At 36.6% G+C, this 21,667-nt stretch overlaps 2 pseudogenes; both read right to left on the bottom strand.

Moving 5' to 3' along the window:
* Positions 1-16,388: 16,388 nt before the first annotated feature.
* Positions 16,389-20,785, bottom strand: LOC147418681 (brassinosteroid LRR receptor kinase BRL1-like; annotated as a pseudogene).
* A 27-nt stretch (positions 20,786-20,812) lies between these two features.
* On the bottom strand, positions 20,813-21,264 carry LOC147418682 (receptor-like serine/threonine-protein kinase At1g78530; annotated as a pseudogene).
* Positions 21,265-21,667: the final 403 nt, after the last annotated feature.

Consider the following 21,667-nt stretch of genomic DNA (forward strand, 5'->3'; position numbering starts at 1 on the left):
ACATGGAGAAGCAAGAGAGACAAATTAGAGGCTTTCATGCTGAATGTAATGATGTCTAATTCAATAGTTGTCTTTGTATCCCAAATGGCGATGAAATCAAACTTTATATACTATGAAAAGCTCATGATATACATATTGTAGGACACCCAGGTTACATTAAGAGTTATGCTATTGTGAGAAAAAGTTTCAATACCCTAGTAAGCTTCATCCAATCGATGCACTGCAAATTAATTGGGAATACATATCCATGGGTTTCATTATAGAACGTCCTATATCTCTAAGGTATGATTTTATTTTTGTGATCATTGATATGCTTACAAAAATCACTCATTTATTTTTCATCAAAAAAATATTTGTGGAAAAGATTATGGCTCAAGTTTTCATGAAAGATGTCTTTATTTATCATGGCTTACCTCACCGTGTAATTTTGGATTGTGATGCCAAGTATACTTTAAAGTTTGAAAAGTCTTATTCTTAGCCACAGGAACCCCTTGGCCTTTAGTATTGCTTATCAATCACATATTGATCATTGAGGATATATTATGAGCTTATTGTATGCATAAATAAAGTAAGTGGATTAGTTATTTACATTTGGTTAAATTTTGGGTTCACTTCTTTATTTCAATTTACAATTAAAATGTTTTCTTTTCAAGCATTATATAGACAACAGTGTCTTACTCCATTAAAGTGGACATACCCATTCACAAGAGTTCAAGTATCTTAAGATATGCTGGATGAGATGTAATTGCAGATCGATCTCATGCGATAGGATAATAAAGTTGTTCAAGATAGATAGAAGAGTTATGATGACCCTAAACAATCTATTTAAGTGCAAGAAGCTTGGTGCAAGGTATTGTGGACCTTTTGTTATCACAAACAGAATCAAATGATTAAGGTTATCAAGTTTCATTACAACAGCATATCTTGCAAGGTACATTACGTTTTTCACGTGAGCTTACTTAAGAGATATGTACCTGATCCAAAACATATTTTTGATGATTCTTTGTTATCTACTTTCACCGATAAAACTTTTGAAATACACCTTGAAGCTATTATTGAAAGTAAAAATAAAGCTTGAACACCTTGTCAGATGGTTAGCTTATCTTGAGAAAGATATTACTTGGAAACATGACGATGTATTGAAGCTTAATTATCCAGACTTCATGTCGAAGTGAGCACACCTTAAATTTTTCAAGTATGGAAGGATGCAAAATCCTTGATTATTAGGTCTCTTTGAAGAATAAAAAATTTAAGTTTTATATGTCTATTTCTTAAATTTTTTGAACGAAATGGTCATTCAACAATGTTGTGAGGTTTTAAAATGAAAAGCAAGGTTTTTTTAAAGTTGAAGTAGGTTAGACGGATGTTAAATTCAGTTTTCAAATAAAATAATAATATTTTTTTAGTTTTCTTCTCTTTTGTGCTTTTCAATGTTTTTTAATGAAAACCAGAGTTGAGTCCTTAATCTACGAGTTATTAAAATGTTAGGATTCTATTTTGTAAAAATCTGCTTTTTTAGTGCCTTTTACACTTTTTTTAAATGCTCTTTGATACTTTGTCAATGAAAAGCAAATCCGTTTTTTTGCCTTGGTTCGATTTTTAAACAATTGTTTTCTTTTCTTTGTGTTATTTTTAGCTTTTTGATGTTTTAAAAAAGCCCTATGCTTTTGAAAACCATCTAAATCTAAAAATAATATTTTTAATCATTGCGTGGATATAAACGGAAATAAGATTAAACAAAATTTTTATGAAAATTATTTTTATAAAAAGTGACACCATTAAGATGTTGAAATAGTACAAAAAGTTGCAATTATACCAGAGTATCACGATGCAACTTACTTCGTTCACTTCGTTGCTTCACACTCTCCAATGTAAGAAACACTTTTTTTAAACACACTATATATCCCGTTCCCACATTAAAAGCCCCAACTTGCCAAATTCTGAAGTTCAAGTTTATTATTTGAGTCCTATCAATTTTATAAAAAATCCCTTTGAGAACATGCACTAAACATCCCCTGTTTAAACACCTTTCGATTCCTTTCTCAAACTTCATTACCTTTCGACAAGACAACACCAGTGATGATCTCTTGAAAGAGTGAAACACATATGCTTTTAAATATGTAAACCACACCCCAAACACCTCCTATCTAAATCAAGAATTTATATGCAAAATAGTCTTACACACACTTGGTTTTAAAACATTTAATAAAGTGCATGCTGAAAAAATAATAAAGGTAGGCCATTTAGCCATTAGAATAAGATATTCAAGTAGATTCAAATTTTAGAATTCAAATCATTCTTTCATATTTTGCAAGCCGCTCATGCAATGGTGTACTATCTCTAGTATGGGGTTATTTGTGTCAAGTTCAAAAGTAACTTGAATTTTGTGCTACCCCATTCACGCATACAATGAGTGTGGTTGTATAGAGGATCACAAAGTATCCCCTTTCTAGCTTGTTGTGCCCTATGTGCAATCTTCTACTGCATATATTTTGAGTCATGTATATAGGAGAAATGCTGCTAACAACTATGTCAAATTTCAATGCATGAAAATTAGTTGGTGGCAAGGCCAATTGTGCAATGCTACCTTTGATAATCTTTTTTTGTATAATGCTACTATTATTATGAGAGGTTTTGTGTTTTAAAAAAAAAAAAGATACGAACAAACTACAATGTTCTGATAGATATGAATCATTATATACACTAGATCTACTTAAATAACCAGGATTATTTCAAGGTTGACTAATAGATTAGTTGGCCCCCTCGTTGGGCTATGAGAGAGCTTCTTTTTAATTGTTTGCGTTTTTGGTACACAAAATTCATGAGAGGACACATTGAAAATACCCAATAGACTTGTTCTTGCTGAACTCTAAGACTCACAAATAGTTTGTGTTAACGCGGGTATCCAAAGAACTAATCTGTTAAAAATACTTACAATTTCTTTTGAAAGAGACTTACACAAAGCAGAGCATTACCGATCACATTTTGTTCAATCACAAAAAATTTCTTCTTTAAGAGGCGACCTTTTAGGTCTTTCTCAATTCTGTTTTGGTTTCTACATCTATGAAGTTTAAATATGTTAAAGTAATAAATCATTGAGCTCCAAGTAAGGATTCAAAGAGTCAAAGGTATCCACAAAAGGGAGTGTCGAGCAAGTAGTTAGAATCTCTGTTATTATAGGTCTTTGACGATTATTCTAACCCTAGTTTAGAAATGCCTTCAATATCTTCTCAATCCTAGGATGGTTTAAAGTTTTACTCACCCACTATATGCAATGTGTGCATGGTGCTTAAATTTGCAAAAACAAAATGGAAGAATGATATACCATTTGCTAACAACGTCAATTTAAATTGACAAGGGAACTTTAACATAGATTGCAAGGGTCTAGATACCTAGGTTAAGATGGATAATTGTCATGTTGTGGAGGAGTGGGGATAAGTTGAGATAAAGGAAATTCTTTTGAATGAATTACTTGAAATCGTCATAGTTGGAGCTTGAGGATAATTTCTTAACCAATCAACATTTATACGTAAAATCCCTCTATTCTAATGTTCACATGCACCAAAGACTCCATCCTCTTAGCTAATCTACTATAACCACTTTGATCACCCCAAGATCAGATTCAACATCTCGCTTCCTACCCTCATCCTTACACGACACTACATTTAACTCAAGCACAAAGTATTAATGTATATCAAGGCTACAACTATTGGATCTAATTTTACCACCTAGAATCCGAATCCCCACACCTAAAAGATTCCACTTTGGTATATTTTAAAGCGATCATTGATGATGGCTTTGAACTATGGATAAAGTGCACTTGAGTCCTTGGCACTTTCTCTCAGCACCTATACCATTCCCTTACTTAAGCACATTAAAATAACCCACTCCATTTCTAACAATAAAGTTACTATCCTAAAGATATACTTCTATATGGAACTGAAATTACTAACTCAAGATATCCTAAACTCAAAATATTAGTATAAACCTCTAAATCTATTCTAGTGTATGCCATGGATCTCATGGCATGCAACCCACTAAAAAATAGCATTCATCAAATCAAAACTTAAGCAACACCTTGTGAGAGGAAGCTCCTTTAAATATTATTGAAACACAAGGAACCTCTTCTTCATTAGATTTAGAGAAAGAGAATATCATATAGAGGTTATGTAAGTGTTTAACTCAATTTTTTATTCAGGAAGGGATGTCTTTTTAAGTAGACCCTCAATCCCTCCTCATAAATCGACAGAACAATACACCAAGATTATAACAATTCTCCTATCTCTCCTACTTGGGAAAACCTAATATCACTTTTTGGACCACTGGAACTCACTCTCTTATTTTTTTTGCTGATTTAACATGATGATTTTGGAGTTCTATTGGAGTATACAACCTACCTTGTGATCTACCAGCTAGAGTACTGACTTCCATATTTTTTACCCACTTTCTACTCCATTTTTAGTGGACTATTCACTTTCTGATGACCACACATCTTTTTGCTTGACCTCTTTTCCTAATGGGATTTTTATCACCCTTAATAACATGTATCTAGATGTTCTTGTGGATATGAATTGTTATTCTTATAAGAGCAAGATAATTGCTATTTAATTATCTCAGGTCAAAGATACACATCAAGAAAGGTTAAAACTATCTTGAGCAAAGCTATGAAATTAGAGAAAATAAATAGAGCAATTGTAGGAGGCTAGAAATGAAATTTACTCATTAGACTCCAAGCATAAAGTCCTTACGGCAAAGCATAAGATTCATACATTACCTTTTTATGTAAGTTATGTGTAATGCATAACCTATTGCCATAGAGAAGATTGTATTGTTCCTCTTTCTTTCCTACTGCAATAGCTGAGATTGCAGTAGCATACTCAGTCTAGATTTGTAGCATACTCATCTATCATGGATGATAGATTATTGTGAGTAGCTATTGATACTACATTCACCTAGAGTATCTACTACTGGGTTCTGCTTTCTAGCTATGTGGGCAATATGAAAGTTACATTGTGAAAGAGTACTAGAAATTCATACAAGCCAATGTTGTATGAAAGGCCATCTTATGAATATCTTCAAGCACAATCCTTAGTTGGTGCTAGCCACTTTTGAGATGCATTCTACTAAAGTAGATAGACCCTTGTAGCTTATACAGAGATACTTTATCTTAGAAACAAGAAATCTATTCTTTATGGTTATCCGATTAAGTATTTGATAATCCACACACATTCTAAAGGTATCACCCTTCTTTTGTACTGGTAGAAGTGGTAAAAAAAATGGGAATGAGCTAAGCGTGACCATCCTTTTTTCCACAAGCTCACTCACTTGCTCATAATCTAGCATAACAACTTCATGCTTGAGTGGGGAGATCAAGAAATCTTCTTTGTCTACATTACTTTGCAATGGAGCCTTAGTTTCTCACTCAATGAAGTGATTGAGGCCTCTTACCCTTTAAAAGATCCATTTCATCTCACAACAGCCTCCATCTCAAGTGTAACATCAAACCATGGGTCCCCTAGCATAACATGTTCATGCTTGAGAGGGGAGATAAATAAATATTCTTTGTCTAGATAACTTTGCATATGGAGCATTAGCTTTCCAATCATCAAAATGATGAAGGCCTCTTATCATTTGAAATTTCCATTTCCTCTCAGAGTCTTCATCTCAAAGTCATGGATTCCTAGCTTAGTAGCTACCTCAATAGAGATAAAATTATGGGTAGAGCCAAGATTAAAAACTATGAAAGGATCATACCCTCTTACTTTTCTCCAAGCATAAGAGAGTGGTGATTTTTTGCAATGGCCTTCCCCTTTGGAGCTTTCTTCATGGGGGGTCTATGTTCACTTCTCTTAGGAGATATACACTTCAAATATGTCCTTGTTCTCCACACTTGAAGCAATTATTTTTCTTACGATAATATTCTACCTCTTCAAGTGATTGTTTGGTTTTACCTTTGTAGCCTTTGTCTTTTGCAATTAGCTTTATTATTTTCACACTCTTGGGGCCTTGTGTATTCTTATTGGAAGTGAATGGTCAAGGAAACCATTGTGTGATGTATGATTGTCGAGATAGTTTTAAAACTTTGTGATTCATCTCTTCGGATAGCTTGATATAAAATTATTGCTTTTGTTTTTCAAAGTTTGTCTTCTTGTAGATAGTAGTAGCTTTGAGATGTAACTCCCAAAACTTATCTACATATTTTGGGACAAAATCATAGGGTCTCATCTCCAAACTTCACCATTTCATAAGGACTTTGTGTCCTTTCTATCACTTGAGAGGAACTACTCATAATATCAATTCTCAAGGCCTTCCATTTCTTTGGAGCTTCACCTGGGATATGTAAGCTTGCCCACCATTTACAATAGGTTATGTATTACGCATAACTTATGTGAGAAAGTTATAAGTGAATTCATGCTTTCCCCCAAGGATTTAATAAGTAAATTTATGTAGGCAAATTTCTTTTCTTAATATTTTCATAAAGCATGAAGATGCTATCCTAGGAGCACCATGGTTTGATTACATGATTACTATCACTAAGAAGTTGTAAAAGAAAAATCTTCTTTTCGTATAAGCGAAAGGATGTTAGCACACAAATACAAAGAACTCTAATCACAACACAACATAATCAAGAGAATATGATTGATATTTACAAATTGGATTTATTACATAATGTAACCACTAATGATAGTCATAGAATAGTGAACACAAGCTTCATGAAGTTATGGAAAACCCTACTTTGCTATAAAGAAGCAAGATACAGGGGGCAAACCCTCGCTTGAGATGCATTGCATTGGAGCATGTGGAGAATGAAGGGATTTTACATCCTCGGAAAAACGCTTGGAGAGATGAGAGCGCCACTCACTCATTGCTTGAGGAGGTGCCCCATTGGTTTGTGTTTGGGGGTGGTACACCGGAAGGCCAAAAGGCATAGGCAAGAGCAATTGGACAATTTGGGTGCATCACATGGTGATCCTCGCATTAGCTCTACTTCGATATCTCTTGTGGCGTCCCGACCAAAATTTGCTTGGGAGCTTTCTTATGCCTTTGTGTACCTATTGGTGCCCTGCTCCTGTCATATAAACCTGTATCCTGCTAGTTGGGCCCCCGTGAGACCTCTAAAAGAAGAATCTCTTTGGATAATGAAAAGGAAATGTCGGGAAAAATGGTTAAGGAGAAGCTATGTGCCAAGGAAAAATGGTTAAGAAGAAGCTATGTGCCAAGGACTTTCAAGGGAGAGGTATGAAAGTGAGTACCCCTCCCAAGAAGAATATTAAGCTTTCAAGTACTCCCTCCAACGTCAATCCTAAAGCTTTCAAGTACTCCCTCCAACGCCAATCCTAAGAAGGAAGGAAAAATTTCAAGAAGCAATAAGTAGAGAAAGTGGTCGCCTTTCTCTTCTTCTTCTTCTTCTTCTTTGTTGGTATCATATTCCTATAAAAAGAGTAGTGACTCACCACCCAAGAAAACAAAGAGAAGAGGTAATTTATGCAAGGAAGCTATGCAGCATGGAAGAGGTCGCGCAAGAATAAGAAGTTCAAAAGAGAAAAGAACATCACTTAATCTACCTACAATGAATTATCTAGAGTAACTTATAAAGTTTTGGCTTCTATTCGACAATTTGATGTACCTTTTGGAGAGCTAGCTATAAAGAGAGCTACCTTTTAATCTCTATTGAGCTAGCTACTACGCTTGGAATTCACTCATGACTTTGAGATGAGGGATGTGGTAAAAGCAGATGGAGTTTTCAAAAGAGGGCAAGAGACCTGAATCAAAGAGCTACTATTATCTATTCTACATGCTTTAGATGCACATTGATCAGCAAATTCTTTAGTACTTTTTTATGTCAAACTAAATTGAGTGACAACAAATGAGGTGGGAAAATTCTCTTTCACAATTGAACTTTCATATAGCTCACATAGTTGGTGAGCACAACCAAGTGGCCTATGTTCTTTCAGGAAGACCAAAGGTGAATACTATATCAATAGCTAATCACAATGATCTATCTTCCATCATAGATGAGTATGCTATGAATCAAAACTTCAAAGATGTAATATCAACTATTGCAGCAAGGAAGAAAGAAAAAATAAACTTTGCATGTGAAAAAACCTACATTTTTTGGAGGATTTTAGTTTTTTAATATAAAAATACCTTCAAAATTAAGCCAAGAAGGAACATCAATCTGTGTGTGTGTGCGTGCGCGTGTGTGTGTGTGTGTGTGTGCATGTGAGAGAGAGAGAGGGGGGGGGGGGGGGGGGAACATGAATTGAACAATCTATTTTATCTATAGAGTCTAGTCTATATGCGAGGAAGGAATTTTTATATGAATATGAGGATTAGCGAAAGCAAATAGTCAACTCAGAAGGAAGGGTTAGATGGTGTATCTCACTACACTGAGAGAGGCCACAGACGGGGGGAAAGAGGGCATCATCGTGTACACGGTGTGTGTGTGTGTGTGTGTGTGAGAGAGAGAGTGTGTGTGAGAGAGAGAGAGAGAGAGAGAGAGAGAGAGAGAGAGAGAGCTACATACTCTTTATAAGGAGCTCTATGTGTGTGTGTGTGTGTGTGTGTGTGTGTGTGTGTGTGTGTGTGTGTGTGTGTGTGTGTGTGTGTGTGTGTTCTATTGCACAGCTTGCTCACAGGTGCCGTATGTGATAAACTACAAGTCTCGATTACGATAAATTTGATGGACAATTTTGCAAAGATGGAGAAATTGGCATCTTTATCATCCCCTTGGAGTACTTGTAATTTCAAGAAGGCAGAGAGATTTGAAGGATCAACTACCCAAAATTGTATAGAAAAACTGACATTATCTTACAGATCTGAATGTAGCCATGAACAAGGGCCCAAGTCTTTTAATGAGCTATGTAATGAGTTAAGAGACAAGCTAATGGATGCCATACTCTGCAGGAGAAGTAATGTGTTAGGAATGCAACAATTAGTTAGCTTCAACAGATGTTGGCCTTGAAGTTAGGGTTGGAAGCAGAAGGAGACTTATTGAGGAGGGCAATTGAGGCTGCAAACCTAGCGATTGAGGGTGAGAGATTTAGCAAATTTGATACTAGTTGAGTCCTAAGCCAACAGGGTTTTCTCCAAGATATACTTGCAATTAGGGTAGCATTGAGAGATCTTCAACGTATGTATTTGAGTGTAATAACTGTCTATAAATATAAGCTTGGGTGCCAGCTTAAATATATCTAGACAGCTATAGCGATGAATCTTGATCGCCCATCAAGATTTGTCATGGTAAATCTCAGAGATTATCGAGGTAATAGTATAACCAAGATGATTGTCATCATTTCCACTCCGCATGGCGACATTCAAACTGAGGTGAAAGATGGTGTGACATTCGGTCATCAATTTCAATTTGTGTTTGATTCAACCATGTCTACAAAGTTTCTGTTAGTCATAAGCAAGAGTGTGGATATGTCCTCAAGGTCAAGTGTGGCAATAGTGGAGTTATCTAACAGCTCCACTGATGAAAAAGAAGGCTTTGTTGTTAGTAATTCAACCAAGAAACATTTGAACTCATATTCAGTTTTCCAGCAAACACTGGTAGATAATTGGAGGAAAGAATAAAAGAAAGAAAAAAATATCCTTGGGTTCAAACTAGGTAGAAAAAACACAGAGTACACTGGAGTACATTGTGGGATAAATAGCCACAAGTATCACAAGAGAATTGAATCAATAATAACTATGAAAACCTCCAAGAGGATTGTATCGGCAGTAACTATGGAAGAGAATTGATAGTAACTATGGAAGAGAATTGGTAGTAACTATTCAAGCCTCAAGGAGAATTGAATCAAAAGTAACTATGGAAGCTCGGATTATGTAGCACATTGTCGTGAAGGCAAGCATGTAGAAAAAATTCATGGTGGATACATCTTCTTCACAAGTCCGGGCCAAGAGTTATGAAGTTCATATTGCAAGTAGACCGATGTGTACATGTGGACACTTTGTAGAATGACTGGCACAAAGAAAACCATATATGACCTGCAAGCATATTTACTTCATCTTCTTACACTACTTTGGCTTGGATTTAAACCACAATATATTTATCTATTATAGCAAGGTGACAAATGAGAATCTTCCCCGTGTGTTCAACTGTTGTCATACAACATAAAATAGAAATGTAATTAAATTCTTTCGATCACATCCCGTAATGTCGAAATGTAATTCTAGGACACAAATTGTAACGCTAATTTAATGGAGTAATTCTTTTTTAGGGAATTCACGATTTGAGAGGGTAGCTTGTGTCTTCGTGCTATGTGTGAAGCATATTTTTTGGTTATTACATGTTACCTGTTGAGTTAATATTGTAGTTCTTTTTGGAGAATTTTGTGATTTAATACTGTGGCTTGTGTCTTTTCCTTCCCGTATGTTCAACGCATTATTTTTTTGATATATATGTTAGTCCTAAAAGGTAAGAATCCAGATGGTCATATAAAATAATTTTAGAATCATGATATTTTCATACTTGTGGTTCTATTAACAACCTTTGAGAGCTAAGAAATCATGTTACTTGTATTTTAAAATAAAAATAAATAAATTTCTCAAAATCTTGTGAGTTCGTTCTATACTTGCTGCACAAATTACATAAGAATTTAAGCTTTAAGTTGTTAAAAAACATTGTGGTTGTGAAAAGTTTGCAAATTTAAAGGCCTTCATAACCTCAATCTAAAATGTTAGGGGACAAAGTGTTCTATGCCCACCTTTAGTGGTGCGGTTATCTTAGTATCAAGTAGCAGCTCGATTTTAGATCCATTATAGAAACAAAAAACCTGTGTACATGGTAGATCTTTTTTATGGCCCATGAGATTTACATGGTTTTTCAGGCCTTATTTCTTGACAATTTGAGACAAACCTTGGGATCTTGCCAATTGCAGCTAACCTTGGGTGAGTCCACAAAGTCTGTTTTAAGTGAAATCGATGGAGCTTGATTGTATATCTTTCACAAAAGCAAAGCCAAGAGTTTATACTCTAAGATCTGATGAATGGATTTGAAAGGTTGTCCTAACCTCAAGAACATGACTCATGAAGAGGCACATTGCACCTTACAAAGCTAGTAGAGATCTGGAAAATTGTTTTGATCCTAGAGATTTCAACAATTTGTCTTAATCTTTTCAAGCTCCCATGGATTGAATATTGCCTATGAGTGACCTAGTACTTGATTACCAATAAAATTTGAACATGTAATAGTTTTGTATAGAACCAACCTAGAAGCTATGAATTTAGCTAGCCATCCTAATGTTTGTGCACCCATGTCAAATGTCAAATGTCAAAAAAAAAAATGTTTCAACCTCTTAAACTTGGATAGTGCCCAAGAAAACCGCTAAACCCCGTATTCGAGCATCTTTTTGTAATTATATGTCCCCTTTGAAGAATGTTGCTATAAAAAAAATCCCTTGTAATGACAACACTTCTTTGGCTGAAGCTTGGAACAAGATTGTTCACTCTTACGAGGGAGTTGTTACAGGATTTAACTTGTTTGTTTGCAAAACCTTTGCACTATCCTTTGGAGTCTTTATGAAACTAACCTGAGTTAGAGTCTATTTTCTTATTTTAGATATGATAACTTAGGACAGAATCTGGTAAACTTATCCTCAGACTTTGTAGCTTCTCCTCGTGTAAAACCTTAACCCAGTTCTTGGGTGGCAGCACCACAGATTTCATCCTGAAACTATCTTTGGCAAGTTTAAGTTTTATCCGAAGTCTTCTCAGACTTTATAATGGAGTCTAATGAGTAAATTTAATTACTTAAAATTTACACTATTAGTTTTAATTTTTGAACTCTTAGAATTGCTCTAATTAACCCTTAGTCATGCACAAAGCTTTGATCAACGTTTTTGGAGATAGATTTATCCTTCCTTGATTTGTATTTTGCACCCAAAATAATTATTTCATTAAATTTTTTTGTCCTTTTATATATTTTTTTTCCGTTGGTCCTAAGCCTTAAACCAAGCTCAGTCCATAAGCACTTCAATCAATCAATTTCACTTGTTCTCTTTTGTTTTTTCGAAACTTAAGTGGCCAATTTAAGATGGAAAATACTGGTAGAAGGTTATACATTAATTTTCATGAAATTACCTCTCTATTAAAATCAGAGTCGTCCTTGATTATGAAATAAAGAAAATAAGATCATAGCGAATCCTTTTACTTTGGGTGGACCATCACTATTTACCCAACCATAGATATTCTTCTAGAGTGGTGATTAATTCCATTTGGTTGTCAAAGACTTTATTACTTAGTTCTTACATCTTCTAAAGTAGATTGGAAAATTCTACTTGGCACTTGAGATACTATGCTATCGCATGATGTAATCTACCTAGCCACTAATCATCTTCTACCACAGATTGGGAAAGTCTGCTTGTTGCTTGAGAGAAATATATCTCTTGGAAGCATGGTTTTTGTATGCCTACACTTCTTTTTAAAAAAATGTATGAACATTTAAAAGAATTTTTAGAGTCAAAATAATACTAATTTTTTTATGAAACATGTTTGTTAATTATCTAGTTCTTACCTTTGACATGAGTCATTGTAAGCATGTACAAGGGTTGCATTATCCTTTAACTGCATGCCTCACATCCATCTTGTATCTTTTGAAAGCACAATTCTTAAACTTAATAAGCTATCATCAAACAGTCCAACCACCTCTTTAAAACCTTTTTTTCATGTTGTAAGATGCTCTCAAATTGCAAGGTCTCTTCTTGACCGGTGGATCCTTGATTGCTCGATTATCTTCTCTGTGGCAATAGGTTATGCATTATATGTAGCCTACATAAAAACGTTACGTAAAAAATCTTATGTTCCCCCTTATGCAAGACATCAAGAAATTAAATCTACTCTTTCACGAGAGTAGAAATGCGTTTCTACTCCCTTGTGATAGTAGCTAACAATGAAGAAAAATATATGTATTTCTAGTGGCTAAGATGAAGGAAAACATATAGGACTATGTTGCCAACTGCATTGTATGTCATTACCTATTGATAATTCCCCAAGGCGAGTATATCCATGGATTACATGTTTGGATTTTCAAGTTCCATGGAAATACAAAAATATGGACAATGGTAGAATGATTTAGTAAACAAGTGCAAAGTCCATGAAATCACACCGTATAGCAATCCTCTTCATAGCCCATGTCGTTAAGTATCATGGATACCAACATCCATAGTTTTTAGAAATGGCTCTTTGAGAAGCTGGGTAATGAGTTGAATTTCTCCTCAAGCTATCACCCACAAATGGATGGCTAAAGTGAAATAAAAAATTCAACTATTTTGATCTACTCAAAGTCTATGTCACAAAAGTAGATAAAAGAGATCAATGGAGAAAACATCTCCCTTAGTAGAGTATGCGTAAAATGACAATGTTCATACTTCTATATAAAAGGTACCTTTTGAAGTAATAGAAGAAAGATCCAAGCTCTCGTTGATAGTCAAGAAGACACTTGGGAAGATCCTTTATGGTGATGAGTATAGTAGAGACCTTGAAGAATCTGTTAATAAGATTAAGAAAACTATATCCATCACACAACATAAGAAACATATTGTTTCTAATAAGCATAAAAGAGCATCGACCTTCAAAGAGAATGAGTGAGTATTTCTCAGTTTCCCAAAGCACGTTTATGTCATACCACATCCATGGGAAAAAAAAGGACGCCTCCCCAGCAGGTCAATAAAAATATTATGCTAAGCTAGCAAAAAGATATTACATCCCATTTTAGATCCTTAAATCAATTAATAAATCACCTTATAAGTAAGGGTATTATGCACTTGGACCATCCCTAATGCTGTTCATATGAGCCTTTTAAGACCTTATAAGGGCAAACCACCCAAAGACCAAGCGCTCAATCATGGATCCACTGGTCAAGAAGAGACCTTGCAGTTCGAGAGCCTCTTACAAGATGAAGATAAGGTTTTTAAGAGGTGGTTGGACTCTTTGACGATAGCTTATTAAGCTTAAGAATTGTGCTTTCAAAAGATACAAGATGGATGTGAGGCATCCAGTTAAAAGGATAATGCAACCCTTGTACATGCTTACAATGACTCATGTCAAAGGTAAGAACTAAATATTAACAAACATGTTTCACTAACAAATTGGTTTTATTTTGACTCTAAAATTTCCTTTAAATGTCCATACATTTTTTCTTAAAAAGGAGTGTATGCATACAAAAATCATGCTTCCAAGAGACATATTTCTCTCAAGCACCAAGTAAACTTTCCCAATCTACTGTAGAAGATGATTAGTGGCTAGGTAGATTGCATCATTGTGATAATACAATATCTAAGATGCCAAGTAGAATTTTCCAATCTACTTTAGAAGATGTAAGAACTAATTAATAAAGGCTTTGACGACTAAGTCTTTCATCAAAGCAACCAAATGGAATTAATCACCACTCTAGAAGAATATCTATGGTTGGGTAAACAGTCATGGTCTACCCAAAGTAAAAGGATTAACTACGATCTTATTTTCTTTATTGCATAATCAAGGATGACTCTGATTTTAAGGAAGAGGTAATGTCATGAAAATTAATGTATAATTATCCTTCTACAGTATTTTCCATCTTAAATTGGCCACTTAAGTTTGGAAAAAACAAAAGAGAACAAGTGAAATTGATTGATTGAAGTGCTTATAGACTGATCTTGGTTTAAGGCTTATGACCAAAGGAAAAGATATATATAAAAGAACAAAAAAATTGCTATTTAATTATTTCAAGTAAAAAATATCAATCAAGGAAGGATAAATCTATCTCCAAAAATGTTGATCAAAGGTGCATGACTAGGGGTTAATTAGAGCAATTCTAAGAGTTTAAAGATAAAAACTAATAGAGTAAATTTCAAGTAATTAAATTGACTCATTCGACTCTAGTATAAAGTCTGAGAAGACTTTGGATAAAACTTAAACTTGCCAAAGATAGTTTTAGGATGAAATTTGTGGTGCTACCACCCAAGAACTGTGTTAAGGTTTACACAAGAGGTGAATCTACACAGTCCAAAGGTAAGTTTACCAGAGTTTTTCCTAATTTATCATATTTAAAACAAGAAAATAGAGTCTAACTTGGGTTGGTTTCACAAAGACTCCAAAGGATAGTTCAAACAAACTAGTTAAATTAAAGGTAAGTATGTGGTTTTAATTAATGAAAGGAAAAAGAAAAAGACTAAGATTAAATCACTCCTTCTCTAGTTAGAAAGTGGATAGACTCAAGATAACTCCAAAGACTCACCTAATCTTTGAAATGAGTTGAAAACTAGCCAATTCTAGAATTTTCAAAGGAACTCGTCGTATTCTTGCAGGCCATCTAATAAACCTTAAGGATGTTCATCTCATCAGATCTTGCTTTGTTACCAAAATCTATAAAATTTAAACTAAATAGAACAATAGCTAATCTAATAACTTTTAAATTTGACATATATAAGAAATGATAGGTCTTTTGATACCTATAATATGCATTTAAGGCTACCAAAATATTTTGTTTTGTTTATATGGATTTAATTGAGTATCCTATCCTTGCTTACGCAGGCTTAGTTTTATTGTAGTCTCACCTTGAAGATGAAGACCTACTCGCATCCATACACTCATTTATGTCCTTATGTATAGGATAATTCAAATGCATCTTAATTTTGACAAAAATGTACAACAAATAATTGAATACAAAAATGTTTCTTTCCAGATACTTCCATGTTGTATAGATCCAGATGTCCTTCTAACAACGTGGCATTTATTTGTGTCTAAATAATATACATCCACACACGTACACACGTATATATACTGGTAAAAAATGGTTTCTTTAACTACCTTAATCATTTTTCTCTCAAGGATTAGCTATTGTTTTTTCTACACGTGTGCCTTATGATATTAGAGGCATCTTTTAGCTTTTGCACCAAGTCACATTTGTGGATTACTTACTCAGGTTTTACTAGATTACGTTGGAAAATGAAGATTCCATGCAGCAATAGCATATGCTAGGCATGACATGGAGAGGTGGTGGGTGTCTTCAACTCTCCCTCTCTTTCTTTTTATGAAGGTGAGGGAGTCTTGGGTTCTTGCAATCTGGTTCAATGTTTGTAAATTGGTGCACTTAAAGAGAGGGAAGGGAGTGTATTTAAGCTGTTTCACTTGACATTGTGATACCTTGTTGATTTTACTTCTAAAGTAGATATTATAGAGGATGATACTACTTCCCAAGTCAATATTCTTCTATTTTGTAGGTCCCTATTTGTGCATTGAAAAATATGGTTTTGTTTATGCTCTAAATAATCTTAACACCTAGCTTGACAAATGGTTTTTTCTAGCATTGGGTATCTTTTTGCTGCTTTTTGCATACTCTTGTTTGTTTTTGTTGCCATGAATTATACAAGCTACCATTTTCTATGTACTCATAGATGAGCAACCTTTCATTGTAATCGGGCATGAAGCTACTTATACAAGTTGCCATTTTCCATGTACTCATAGATGAGCAACCTTTTATTGTTTGTCTGAGAATAACCCCACAAAGATACGAGGTTAGGGTGCTTGATTTTCCCTATTGTTTTTATCTTTGCTCACCCTTCTCATCAATTTTATGGATGAGCTTCTTAACTGCTACCACAGTTTGATCGTCTAAGGTGGCCTTGTAGACTATGCTAAAAGCATTCACTACCTATCCTGGCCTCTTCACAAATGCCCTTGGTAAGTCCTGTACCGTTGCATAAGGCGATGGTAAGTCACTTTTCTAGATTTCTTCTTGCTAAATATGATCTATGCATAAGGACGTATAAGTGATTGGTAGCTTGTCCATGGAATTATCGTGCATTAGCTCTTTCATGTGCTTCTGTGTTTCAAAGATACGGAATGAACACTTAAGACCTGCAATAAAGAGTAACGCTGTAACCACATGAACAATAACTATTGTAATCTTGGATATGAATCGCAGATGGTGGCTCAAGGACAAGCTGTCCATGGAGGTATGGGAATTGTTTGATGGTGGAGACACTGCCTAACATGGTGGGAGAGGTGTGCCACACAGAGAAGAAGCTGAAAGCTGGAAAGGTAGAGAGCTTGCTAGAGTCAAAGCTGTCCATGGAGGTATGGGAATTGTTTGATGAAGGAGACACTGCCTAACATAGTGGGAGAGGTGTGCCACACAGATAAGGATTGTTGGCGAAGCTGAAAGCTAGAAAGGTAGAGAGCTTGCCAGAGTCAAAAATGTGGATAGGTTTTTGTTTGACAAATCAAGCTGATTTATGATCTCCAGCCTTGATAGCCTAGAGGGGATGGGGCCTTGAAGGTGGTTATGGTCTAGGTGATTTTTGGAGCATTGGACCAGGTTGCCTAGGCTGAAAGGGATGGTGCCAGTGAGGTTGTTATGTAATAATGAAAGCACCTGGGTGTAGATTAGGCTACCATAGTCCTCTAGAATAGTGTCTGTAAGCTTGTTTTGGCCAACATCAAAGAATGTTAGGCTGCCTTCACTAGATCCTGGAGGGTTAGGGATGTAGTATGGTGCAATGTCTGCATAGAAACACTAAGGTTGCATCTCTGCTCTAGAAGTTGAATTTTGCTTAGCCTTAAGGGGTGAACTCTTCTCATGGTAAGCATTGAACCCAAGCCATACTCTGTGCATAGATCTCTGTACAGATACTTAAAATACCCGAATTGCAAACCAGTGCTGAGCGTTCCTTTTATCACCTTCCCTGCTTGCTCGATCAGTTCACAGGGAATGATGCCCTCTGGCTCATTGCTACTAAGATCCAACCACACCAAATACTTGCAATTTCCAAGTGTGGATGAAATTGTGTCCGATAACAAATTGTTGCCAAGGTGCAGAAAATTGATTCTTGGCGTGTAACTTGTGAGACGGTTGCTTGAAATAGTTAGCCACTCTAGGCTGTTGCAGTTTGAGAGGGTGGGCAGGATGGTGCCGGACAAGGGCCCAAATGCAAGTAATTGATTCACCAGCATGAGACCACTAAAGAAATGCTTCCTGTGATGTAAAGAGGTTGCTTGTGAGAAGGGCAAGCTACTCTAAGCTGCAGTTTGCCAAGGTGGATAGAATTATACCGTGCCATTGAAAAGGTGAGAACCAACAACCATAGTTGGCTTGTCACTGAGAAGATGTTACGTCTTCTCTCCCAATGAAATGAGATTGGCCCGCTCTTTCCTGCAGGTAAGGCAAGACAGGCAGTGGCTTTGCCATTCATAAAATTATGATATCTAATGTGACAAAGTTACCATCCAAGGGCACTGCCCCAGACAATTCATTATTTGCAAGCAGCAACTTCTTGAGAGAAGGACCACAAAAGAAGGGTAGGATGCTTTTTGTGGTATAGGATAAAAGTACGTTTCTTTTAGTCTAACAAGAGAGAAGAGAGCAGCTCCCTTTTGTTCAAATTAACATGATAAGATGACATCAATGAAAGATCTCCCTTCAATCAAAATTAACATAATAAGACATCAATGAAAGAGCTCCCTTCACTCCGAAGTACCATGATAAGACCAATCAGGAGCTTCCTTCCCCCCAAAGAAAAGTAGCTCCCAAACCAAAGGAAAGATTTCTTGCCAGCTTCCTTCAGTCCAAAGGATACTAAATAGCTTGCTCCCTTCAATTTAAGGTGAGGTGGCTTCCTAGCCTAGGGTAGTTCTCTCCCGTCCAAGGAGAAAGAGTTCCCTTCAGTCCAAAGTTTATTTCAGTTCAAAGCTCCCTTCAATCCAAAGAAAGTATAATGAAATATTTTCCTTACCACAAAAAGCTTTCGGTGTCGCATAACCACCTCACTGGCACCATCTAGCTCGTTGCCATTGAGATCAACCCACGATAGATACCCGGAGTTCCCAAGTGTAGGAAATTTTGTGCCTGACAATGAATTGTTATTGAGATACAGAAAATTGATTCTTGGCATAAGCCCAAGCTTCGGCTAAATGTAACTTGTGAGATAGTTGTTTGAATTTGAAATAGTTAGCCTGCAGTTTGAGAGGGTGGGCGGGATGGTGCCGTTGATAAGGTTGAAATTGAGCACCAGTAGCCGTAATTGCCTTGTTGCGCCACGGATGTCAACGGGGATTTCCTGTCAATAAATTTTTCCTACATAACCATCTCTCTCATGTTAGGCATAGCCGATAGCAGTGTCGAGAAGGCACAAGTCATAAAGTTGCAACTGACGTCTATTGCAGCAAGGCTGCTGCAGCTCTCCAAGGGCACCACCCCAGAAAAATCATTTTCTACTAATAGCAATTTGCAGAGCGAAGGACCACAGATCTTGCCAGGAATACTTCCTGTGAAGGCATTTGCACTGAGGTCAAGTACCCTTAACCTACTGGAGTTGGGGAGGGATGCATGAAGAGGCCCCGTGAACTTGTTGAAGCTCAATACAAGCTTATGCAAAGCCAGAAATTGGGATTATCTTGTTTCTTCTTGTTGCCAAAAGATCCAGCTTCTTAAGTTGGTGTAAAGAATCCCCAAAATCGGGTAGTATTGCCAAGCTTATGAGATTGTTTTTGGAGACGAAAAGCACCTCTAGGCTTACTAGCTTATTGAAGATGGTGGGAATATTTCCAATGAAGGAGTTCAAGGAGACGTTGACATGGTGCAAGCTTTGGCAGGAGCTGAGGGATGTGGAAATTGGGCCTGTTATAAAATTTTTAGAGAGATCTAACAGAGTTAGGTCTAAGCAACTACCAGCTATCGTAGTTGTGAGGTTCAAGGTAGATAATAAGAAGGCTTTAAGAGGTATTTCACAAGTTCCTTGATCAAAGGAAATGCTAAGATGTTTAAGTGTCTTGCATTGGTCGATACTCATCGGGAGGCTGCCTAAAACGCTATTGTTTGAAACATTAAGTCATGAAAGAAAGGGCGCCACAATGGAGGAGAGAGCGCCAGAGAAGTTGTTGTGCAAAAGCCTTGTCAAGCACGCAATCAAACCCTTCCCTTTTTCAAGATTACAAATCCACTTCCTATTGTACTGCACCTATTCTGCCTCCGCCATTAAAAGAAAATAGCGGTTGGATGAACCGAACCCGGGCGGGGTACTTTTTAACATTGATCATCGATTTCAGTCAACAATTTGATGATGAATCATTGAACCCACTCTATGAAGCTACCATACCAGTTATCATGAAAGTGGAAGGCTCAGGCAGGTATGGAACTACTCTACGGGGTTTCTCCATCTTTTGAGATAGATCATCTAGCCTATAGGTTAGGTGTTTTACAGGAGGGGATGAATTGGCCTTTAGTCGACTCGAATTTTAGAGCGCGCAAGAAATCGTGCAGAATTCCTGCATTATTAGGTGCTCTCTCCAACGAGCTGCAGCTAATGCTTCAAGTAAGTGTCTTTTCTCTACATTTTCTGTCGATATAGCTAAAGAAAAGAAGCCTGCATGCGATTTCGACGGTACATTCTTTGAGTCTAGAACAGGTACTTCGAGTGAACTAGCTTTAGTGGATGAAAGGTGCTATTATTTCGAGCGAAGTACCTTTAGTGGATGAAGTCATGGGTCTTCGAAGATGCAGGTGCTTCAGGTGAAGTACCTTTAGTAGATGAAGATGCAGGTGCTTTAAGTAAATTTAAAGTAGCTTGAGTAGATGAAGGATTCATTTTATTTGCTTCACCCATCACCCGCTATCCCTTTCACGGTAACCACAAGTCCTCCAAGCAAAACCTTAAACCTTACCGTGCCTTCTTTTCTTGTTAGGTGGTGTTGGTCAGGGGCAAGCCACCATCTGGCCGTCTGGCTTATCTAAGTTAAGCTTATCGTGCTTATCTGAGTCAGGCTTATCTGAGTTGAGCTTATCGAGGTTAGGCGAGCTGGAGGTCATATAGTATATGAGGGGTTACAAGAGCTATCATTCAATAGTTTGTCGGTCGCTCCTGATGACCATGTTGGCTGCCTTTTTGTCATTAGCTTTGAAAACACCAACACCATGAAGCTATGCACATTGCCTTTGTCAGTGCATTTGGGAGTCTGGTAGTACTGGTACATATCCAAGTGTCCCCTGCGCTCACAGCACAACACGATAAGATATGTGTCACATGCATTCACTAACCGCGCCATCTCGAATTCGGTGACGTGAGTCTCTAGCGCCTCGTCAAGAAGCACATTCGCTATCTTGAGGTCTCGATGTAGGATATTTGGACGATAATCATTATGGTTGAATAATAAACCTTTGGCTGTGCTCAGAGCGATCCTTTTCTGACTCTCCCGACTAAGCCCCATTGCGACAACGGCCTGCTTATTGGGATGATCTTGCTCCCTATTGTTGCCATGAAGCCACCTGTTTAAGCTGCCATTCTCCATATATTTATAGGTGAGAAACCTATCATTTTTTGTTTTGCAGTAACCCAACAACGAAACAAGGTTGGGATGCTTGATCTTGCTTAATGTTTCCAGCTTTGCCCTAAAATCTCTAAGCTCGCCCCTATCATTGATATGATGGTAGAACTTCTTGACCGCAAAGTTTTATCAGTCAAGGTAGCACTTTGCCAAAGCCTCCAAAGCCTATGATGGCCTCTATGCAAAAGCCAGCCCTTGGCGGCCTCCTCAAGCTCTCTATAGGTTGCGGAGTGGCGTGATCTTGTATATTGCAAGGTTGATGTTGAGTGGCTCGCATGTTGATTTTCTTTTTGTATATATTATTACCACATTGATAGTCAGAGTCTGAATGTGGAAACACATCTTAACTAGACTAATACTATTAAAA

The sequence above is a fragment of the Adiantum capillus-veneris genome, chromosome 29 (assembly GCF_014529385.1).
Source record: "Adiantum capillus-veneris isolate H3 chromosome 29, ASM1452938v2, whole genome shotgun sequence".
Taxonomy (NCBI): Eukaryota; Viridiplantae; Streptophyta; class Polypodiopsida; order Polypodiales; family Pteridaceae; genus Adiantum; species Adiantum capillus-veneris.